The 9,835-nt window shown below is 47.4% G+C and overlaps 1 non-coding gene across 1 annotated transcript; it reads left to right on the top strand.

Moving 5' to 3' along the window:
* The first annotated feature begins 9,151 nt into the window (after positions 1 to 9,151).
* TRNAP-AGG (transfer RNA proline (anticodon AGG)) lies at positions 9,152 to 9,233 on the top strand. The gene has a single exon. It is a non-coding gene; the product is annotated as a tRNA-Pro (tRNA).
* The last annotated feature ends 602 nt before the right edge of the window (positions 9,234 to 9,835 follow it).

Below are 9,835 nucleotides of genomic sequence, written 5' to 3'. Positions count from 1 at the left end.
GGGGTGGGAGGTAATAGGATCCTAGATAAGAAAAAGACCCCAAAATTCGGACTGTCCCTATAAAATAAGGACATCTGGTCACCCTAGCACACCCCCAGGACTCCTGAGTTCCATTGCTGGGTTTCCTATTGGTTCCACTGCTGGTTCTTTTCCTTTTCCTGGGGGACTTTGGGCAAGTTGCTCCCCCCTCTAGGGCTCTGTCCCCAGCAGTGAAATGGGGATTTCATACTTTCCCGCTATTGGAAAGTGCTGGGAGAATCTCCCAGCAAAAGTTGCTCTGACAGTGCTAAGCAGCATCTGACCATTCAAGGTCGGAGCGCACTGCCCAGGAGGAGTGTTTGGCTCTGGGGTTTCACTTCAGCCCAGTGTAGAGAGAGGGGCCCAACCATAGAGTTTGGCTCAAGAAGACCAAGTCTCCAATTTGTTAAGGACGTTTTGAATTTCAATCCTGTGCTCCAAAGTGATTGGTGTCAGTTGCAAATTTTAGAAGCATGGTCTGCACTGCATTTTCCAAATCATTCATGAAAATATTGAATAGTACCGGACTCCGGACTGATGCCTGCCAGACCCACTAGGTACACCCTCTCCATTGGACAGCCAAATATGGAGAAGGGCTCCTGGAGTCTGGGCTTTCAACCAGCTCTGCACCCACATTACACTGATTGCAGCTGGACAGCATTTCCCTCGTTTGCTTGTGAGAATGTCCTACAGGACAGTGTCAAAAGCCTTAGTATCTGCAAGCTAGATCCCATCTACTGTTTACCCACCTACACCAGGCCCGGAACCCTGCCGAAGAAGGAATGAGGATTGGTTTGGAATGATTTGTTCTTGACAAATCCATGCTCACTCGTCCTAAGAACCAAATTATCCTGTAGGTGCTGCTGACAAACTGAGTGTTTAAGAATGTATTCCAGTATCTCTCCAGCTATGGCAATCAGGCTAGCTAGTCTGTAAGTCCCAGGGGTCTCTTTGTTCCCCTTTGAAAGATAGGTCCTGTCTTCTACATGGATGGGAAGATGTTCTTTTTCAGGGATCTCAGATGAGAACTGGGGCACAACACCTGCTTTGTTAAGGCCACAAAAACGGAGGCAGGAACCTCTTCTCTCCTGCTGGCAAAGAACCCCAGGTACCTAAAAGATAGGGATTCACATCCTTGAAAGGGCTTTAAAAAGGCAGTGGTTAAAAAGTTTGGCCCCAACCATTTCTTGTTTCCACAGACTAGACACTTTAGCAAACTTTAGAATTCCTTGGTGCAAAAACACCGTGAAACTCCCCTTTCTTCTTCACAGAGGGCTTCAACACCCCTTTTCTCACTCAGGCTCACAACTGCCCAGAATTCGAGAACTGTCCCTGTTCCCATTGGACAAATGGGAGGAGCCTGAGGTACAGAGAAGGGAGGTGACCTACCCAAGGGCCTACACAGCAAGGCGGTGGCAGAGCCAGAAAGAGAAGCCGCCAGTCAGACTCCTGTTCTAACAGACAACAAATCCCCCCAGAGGCAGGGATAGAGCTCAGGAATTGAGATGGTGGGAAAATTTCATTGCAACCGTTTCTGTCCAAATATCCCATTCAGACTAAACCAGTTTGTTTCTCAGAATCATAACAAGTGAGATGGAAGTTCTTTGCAAAAAGATTTTGTTGCAAAACAAAAGCATCTCCTGTTTGTCACAGTGTGTTAAATTGTGTCATCACACACAAGGAGGAGACACTTAGATCTTGAAAATTAGATAAGATGCTTCAGTCTGAGCTAAGTCATTGCTGCTCTTAACAATTCCAAAATAAAAAAATACAAATAAAAAAGACTGTTTCAGCTAATCTATTATGTCATAATCTGCTCTGAGTAAACGTGATGGGACACCTCATATTATGCACTACTCTTAGTGACACTCTCCAATGGATCCCCATCCTCCACCCACCATGAGGTAGGTAAGAGTGGATCATTATTATCCCTACTTGAAAGAGAGAGAACCTAAGGCTGAGAAAGGAGAACGGACTTGTTTTAGGTCACACAGCCAGGCAGTGGCAGCGTTGGGAATAGGACCCAAGAGCCCTGATTTTCAAACCAACCATCGAATCTTGAATTTCAGACATTGAATGACCTGAATAATGTGCTCTCAGATGAGCTCCAGACCAACAACAGTGCACAGTAATTATTCAGCAAGTATTTGAGGAGAACTGCAATGTTAGAGAGAATCATCAACTGCTCAGAGACAATTAATGCAGAGAAGCAACAAAATATGTCAAACATAGAACTGGTTCTGACTTATTTCCTTGTTCTTAAAAGAGAACAACATGGACCTGAGTCTCCTCCCTGTCAATAACCCCCTGCTCAGCCAATCAGGATAGAGACTGAGGATGGGAGGCTGAGGATTCTTACCAGAGAGCCCAAAAGATGGCCCAGGTGACTGCTGGGGATCACTGCCCAAGCACTATTTCAGTCCCACATTTTTGGGTGGATCTCTCACAGTGGGAGCTGCAGAGCACTCCCCCGCAACACACACACACACACAGAAGCACACCTCCTGGTGTTGAGAGGGGAATAGGAAAAAGGAGATAAGAAGCAAGAGAAGAAGAGAAAGGAGGGAAGGATGGATGGAGGAAAAGCTGAAACAAAAAGGACAAACCCTTATGTCCGCACTGATTCTAAGGGACAAAATCCCAGGTGCGCAATAAAATTCTGCCTCCTTAAGCTCGTGTTTTCCATGTCTAGAATTCAACTCTCACCAGATGGATCAGACTGAACAGGTTTCAAACCTCCAGGAGGCTCTTACCTTCTAAACAGGGACGGCTGTTTTCTAGTAAAATCACAACAAGGGAAGGAGAAAACTCGAAAGAGGTTCCTCCTGGTGCTCACATCTGTGAACCCGAATACTTTATCAGTCCTCAAGGAGAGACCTGGAGAAGGAGACTTGCTGATGCAAAGCCACAGGGGTCTCTGAGGTTTCCCTGGCCCCTCGCCCCTGTCCTGCCTGGCTGATGTCAGCATCTCTCTGTGAGGTCACCACCTCCCCAACACCTTTGACCAATAGTCTGAGGTCCTGCAAAAGGCCTTTGTGATGTCACTGCCACACCCCTCCCTTGCTGTGCTAATGTCCTACCCCAGGCCAGGCACTTTGGAGGTTTGAGCTACTCCCTGTGGATCACCCCACTCAAGGAGTGTTCGTTCTAGGCAGCAAGCTGGCTAGACAGTAAAACATCAGTTGCTGCTCCCAATGCTATGCTCTGTTTTTCAGAAATTAGTCGACTTTATGGCCAGAAGAAACCATTAGAGCATCTAATCATATAATCATAGAATATTAGGGTTGGAAGGGACCTCAGGAAGTCATCTAGTCCAATCCACTGCTCAAAGCAGGACCAATCCCCAACTAAATCATCCCAGCCAGGGCTTTGTCAAGCCTGCCCTTAAAAACCTCTAAGGAAGGAGATTCCACCACCTCCCTAGCCATCCCATTCCAGTGCTTCACCACCCTCCTAGTGAAAAAGTTTTTTCCTAATATCCAGCCTAAACCTCCCCCACTGCAACTTGAGACCCTTACTCCTTGTTCTCTCATCTGCTACCAATGAGAACAGTCTAGGTCCATCCTCTTTGGAACCCCCTTTCAGGTACTTAAAAGCAGCTATCAAATCCCCCTTCAGTCTTCTCTTCTTCAGACTAAACAAGCCCAGTTCCCTTAGCCTTTCCTCATTAGTCATGCGCTTCAGACCCCTGATCATTTTTGTTGCCCTCTGCTGGACTGTTTCCAATTTTTCCACATCCTTCTTGTAGTGTCGGGCCCCAAACTGGACACAGTACACCAGATGAGGCTTCACCAATGCCGAATAGAGAGGAATGATCACATCCCTCGATCTGCTGGCAATGCCCCTACTTATACAGCCCAGAATGCCGTTAGCCTTCTTGGCAACAAGGGCACACTGTTGACTCATAGCCAGCTTCTCGTCTAGTGTAACCCCTAGGTCCTTTTCTGCAGAACTCCTTCCTAGCCATTTGGTCCCTAGTCTGTAACAGTGAATGGGATTCTTCCCTCCTAAGTGCAGGACTCAGCACTTGTCCTTGTTGAACCTCATCAGGTTTCTTTTGGCCCAGTTCTCTAATTTGTCTAGGTCCCTCTGTATCCTATCCCTACCCTCCAGTGTATCTACCACTCCTCCCAGTTTAGGGTCATCTGCAAACTTGTTGAGGGTGCAATCCACACCATCCTCCAGATCATCAATGAAGATATTGAACAAAATCAGCCCCAGGACCGACCCTTGGGGCACTGCGCTTGAAACCGGTTGCCAACTAGACATGGAGCCGTTGATCACTACCCATTGAGCCTGACGATCTAGCCAGCTTTCTATCCACCTTACAGTCCATTCATCCAGCCCACACTTCTTTAACTTGCTTGCAAGAATACTATGGGAGACCATATCAAAAGCTTTGCTAAAGTCAAGGAATAACACATGCACTGCTTTCCCTTCATCCACAGAGCCAGTTATCTCCTCATAGAAGGTAATTAGGGTTAGTCAGGCATGACTTGCCCTTGGTGAATCCATGCTAACTGTTCCTGATCACTTTCCTCTCCCCTAAGTGCTTCAGAATTGATTCCTTGAGGACCTGCTCCATGATTTTTCCAGGGACTGAGGTGAGACTGACTGGTCTGTAGTTCCCTGGATCCTCCTTCTTCCCTTTTTATAGATGGGCACTACAGTAGCCTTTTTCCAGTCATCCGGGACCACCCCTGATCACCATGAGTTTTCAAAGATAATGGCCAATGGCTCTGCAATCACATCCGCCAACTCCTTTAGCACCCTCGGATGCAGCGCATCCGGCCCCATGGACATGTGCTCGTCTCCAGTTTTTCTAAATAGTCCCGAACCACTTCTTTCTCCACAGAGGGCTGGTCACCTTCTCCCCATGCTGTGCTGCCCAGTGCAGCAGTCTGGGAGCTGACCTTGTTTGTGAAGACAGAGGCAAAAAAAGCATTGAGTACATTAGCTTTTTCCACACCCTCTGTCCACTAAGTTACCTCCCTCATTCAGTAAGGGGCCCACACTTTCCTTGACTTTCTTCATGTTACTAACATACCTGAAGAAAGCCTTCTTGTTACTCTTAACATCTCTTGCTAGCTGCAACTCCGAGTGTGATTTGGCCTTCCTGATTTCACTCCTGGATGCCTGAGCAATATTTTTATACTCCTCCCTGGTCATTTGTCCAATCTTCCACTTCTTGGAAGCTTCTTTTTTGCGTTTAAGATCAGCAAGGATTTCACTGTTAAGCCAAGCTGGTCACCTGCCATATATACTATTCTTTCTACACATTGGGATGGTTTTTTCCTGCAACCTCAGTAAGGATTCTTTAATCCTTTAGAGGATTGGAACTGATTTCAGTGGAGTCACATGTTTGCTAGGTTTTCATGCATTTGCACAGGAAAATATTGAGTGTTTCCATTCATTTCAGGGATCCCTATTCAGTGGAACTCCTCAACATAATGGAAATGAAATTATTTTTGTTGAAGGAAGAAGTTTGTAAGGTGGCAAAGGGACTTGAACCAAGACCCCTTTGATTTTCAGTCAAATACTCTACTACTGAGTTACACCCCCATGGCTGCTGTGGAGGTAAATCAGTGATCTTAAAGATTTTGAAGAACAGGCCCTGCCTCAGAGATCTCCTGTACTCTTCCCAGACCACAGTGCTTTTAAAAATGGGGTTTGATTAAACTTATAGATATATGGAGACACCACAGCTTGCACACCCACCCACATAGCTTCCCCCAGTGACATAGCTACCACCTCTCGGGGAGATGGATTAACTACACGGACGGGACAGCTCTCTCCCCTCTGCTTAGAGCATCTTCATTCTTTATGAATAGGTAGGAAAGAACCTCCTGAATGGACAGTAACCAATTTATCAAATATTGCTGGGTCTGCATTCAATATGGGTAACTGGTCGTATTGGGCTGGATTAGTAGGAGCATTTCCAGCAGATCGAGAGAAGTGATTATTCCCCTCTATTCAGCACTGGTGAGGCCACATCTGGAGCATTGTGTCCAGTTTTTGCCCTCCCACTACAGAAACAAATTGGAGAGAGTCTAGGGGAGGGCAACAAAAATGATTAGGGGTCAGTGGACTTACGAGGAGAGGCTGAGGGCACGGTCACCCGGGGGGGGGGCAAGTGGGGCAATTTACCCCAGGCCCTGCAGGGATCCCATGAGAATATAGTATTCTATAGTATTGCAACTTTTTTTTATGGAAGGGGCACCCAAAATTGTATTGCCTCAGGCCCCCTGAATCCTCTGGGCAGTTCTGTCCACTCCACCCCCTTGACTCATTCTCCTCCCTCTGAAGCCCCACCTGTGCTCTGCTCTCACTCTCATTTGGCCACTTCCCACTCCTGCTCTTTCTCTTTGGCTGAGGCCTGCTGGTCCACCTTTTGCTTGCTCCTCTCCTCCCAGAAGGCCTCCTTGTGTCTCTCCACCCCCGCCCCCAAGGTCTGCCTGCTGCCCCCACCTGTCTGCCCTTCCCCTGAGACTCACTCTGCCCAGCACTCACACCTCTCTGCCTCTCCTGAGACCCTCCTTGCCCAGCACTCACACCTCTCTATCCCCTCCCCTGACCTGCCCTGTCCACCACCCATACCTCTTTGCCCCACCCATAAGACTGGCCCTGCCCACCACTTGCACCTCTCTGCCCCTCACCTGAGACCCGCCCTGTCCACCTCTTTCCTTGGTCATCTCTTGTTATTCCTTGAAACATCAAGGATGGAATAAAAAGCTGAGTTTACTCCAGGGTGAGGAAGGAAAGGAACCACCAACCCCCTGGCAAAGCTCAGTGCCCCAGAGAAAACCTGCCCCCTGCTATTGCAGTCTCTGATGTGCTGGGGATATGATGGTAAAGGAACTGTCTGAATGATCAAGGCAGGAAATGGACAACAATCTACAGGAACATCATTGACCACAAACACACTCTCCTCATAGACTCATAGACTCATAGGTCAGAAGGGACCAATATGATCATCTAGTCTGACCTCCTGCACAAGGCCGGCCACCGAACCCCACCCATCCAATTTTATAACAACCCCTAACCCAGGACTGAGTTATTGAAATCCTCAAAATTGGTTTGAAGACCTCAAGCTGCAGAGAATCCACCAGCAAGCGACCCATGCCCCACGCTGCAGGGGAAGGCGAAAAACCTCCAGGGCCCCTGCCAATCCGCCCTGGAGGAAAATTCCTTCCCGACCCCAAATATGGCGATCAGCAAAACCCTGAGCATGTGGGCAAGACTCACCAGCCAGCACCCAAGAAGGAATTCTCTGCAGTAACTCAGTTCCCATCCCATCCAACATCTCCCCGCAAACCATTGAGCAGACCTATCTGGTGGTAATCCAAGATCAATTGCCCAAATTAATTATCCTATCATAACATCCCCTCCATATACTTATCAAGCTTTGTCTTAAAGCCAGAAAAGTCTTTTGCCCCCACTACTTCCCTCGGAAGGCTGTTCCAGAACTTCACTCCCCTAATGGTTAGAAACCTTCGTCTAATTTCAAGTCTAAACTTCCTAATATCCAGTTTATACCCATTCGTCCTCGTGCCTACATTAGTACTAAACTGAAATAATTCCTCTCCCTCCCTAACGTTAACCCCCTTGATATATTTATATAGAGCAAGCATATCCCCCTGCAGCCTTCTTCTGGCCAGGCTAAACAAGCCAAGCTCTTTGAGTCTCCTTTCATAAGGCAATTTTTCCATTCCTCGGATCATCCTAGTAGCCCGTCTCTGAACCTGTTCCAGTTTGAATTCATCCTTCTTGAACATGGGACACCAGAACTGCACACAGTATTCCAGATGGGGTCTCACCAACGCCTTATATAACGGTACTAACACCTCCTTATCCTTGCTGGAAATACCCCACCTGATGCATCCCAAAATCGCATTTGCTTTTTTTACAGCCGTATCACATTGGCGACTCATAGTCATCCTGCTATCAACCAATACCCCAAGGTCCTTCTCCTCCTCTGTCGCTTCCAACTGATGCGCCCCCAACGTATATCTAAAATTCTTATTATTAATTCCTAAGTGCATGACCTTGCACTTTTCACTATTGTATTTCATCCTATTTCTATTACTCCAGTTTACAAGGTGATTCAGATCTTCCTGAATAGTATCCCTGTCCTTCTCCGTGTTAGCAATACCCCCCAGCTTGGTGTCATCCGCAAACTTTATTAGCACATTCCCGCTCTTTGTGCCAAGGTCATTAATAAAAAGGTTAAATAAGATCGGTCCCAAAACCGATCCTTGAGGGACTCCACTAGTGACCTCCTTCCAGTCTGACAGTTCACCTTTCAATACGACCCGCTGGAGTCTCCCCTTTAACCAGTTCCTTATCCACCTTACAACTTTCATATTCATCCCCATCTTTTCCAATTTAACTAACAGTTCACCATGCGGAACCGTGTCAAACGCCTTACTGAAATCGAAGTAAATTATATCTACCGCATTTCCTTTATCTAAGTAATCCGTCACCTTCTCAAAGAAGGAGATCAGATTGGTTTGACACGATCTACCTTTAGTAAATCCGTGTTGCAATTCGTCCCAATTACCATTGACCTCTATGTCCTTAACTACTTTCTCCCTTAAAATTTTTTCCAAGACCTTACATGCTACAGACGTCAAGCTAACAGGCCTATAATTACCCGGATCACTTTTATTCCCTTTCTTAAAAATAGGAACTACATTAGCAATCCTCCAGTCATACGGCACAACCCCCGAGTTTATCGATTGCTTAAAAATTCTCGCTAACGGGCTCGCAATTTCACGCGCCAGTTCCTTTAATATCCTCGGATGGAGATTGTCCGGGCCCTCCGACTTTGTCCCATTGAGCTGTTCACGTACGGCCTCTACCTCAGTTGCGGTAATATCCACTTCCATATCCACATTCCCATTTATCATCCCTCCATCATCGCTAGACTCCTCACTAGTCTTATTAAAAACTGAGGCAAAGTACTTGTTTAGATGTTGGGCCATGCCCAGGAATTCTTGCAGTTCAGCCAGGGACACACTTACACAATGGCACAGCAGTGTGTGTGTTGTGGAAGCTGGTCTGAGGGAACAATTGGAATTGATCACTCAGTGAGAACAGAACTGGAGTGTAGTGAGAGACACATCTCAAGCAAGTAGTTGTGGCTGAGCGGTTAAGGTGATGGGCTAGGAATCCATTGGGGTCTCCCTGAACAGGTTCAAATCCTGCCAACTACGGAGGAAGTTGTGGTTCTTCAGTTTCAACAAAGCTGGGTCTTGTCTCACTCTCAAGCTATATCTACACTATTGGGTAATGTGGCTTTAAAGTGTTTCAATTAAACAGCTGTTGCATGTCCACACTATGCCCCTTGTGTCACCAGAGCACATCCAGGCTAGACTCTTGGATGGCCACAGAGAGCAGTGCATTGTAGAGAGCAGTGCATTGTGGGTAGCTGTGCAACTGGCTGCGGGTGCTTTGGGAAGGGTTTGCAAAGCCTCATGGGCTGGTACAGCATCACATGATGCAGGTTTCTCTATCCCATTGTTCCATGGGAATCCTACTAGATTGCCAGCTGCTTTTCAACTGCAATGTGCCTGGTGGGGTAGAGAGTGTGTTTGTGTGTGTGGGGAGAGGGATTGTGTGGGCACACTGTCTCTAAGTTCAGACAGCTGCTGCAAGCAACCAGTCCTGAGGCAGGGGGAAGGGGACAGCCCCAACATCAGCCACTGTTTCCCTCACTGGCTCAGCTCAGCACAGCAGCCTCTGTGACGCACACACACTGCTGCCTGCTTAGCTCTGTGTCAGGGGTGCTGGAACAGGGGGTTAGAGGGCCATGGCC

Source organism: Gopherus flavomarginatus, chromosome 3, assembly GCF_025201925.1.
Source record: "Gopherus flavomarginatus isolate rGopFla2 chromosome 3, rGopFla2.mat.asm, whole genome shotgun sequence".
NCBI lineage: Eukaryota > Metazoa > Chordata > Testudines > Testudinidae > Gopherus > Gopherus flavomarginatus.
This window is presented reverse-complemented; position numbering and strand designations above follow the sequence as displayed.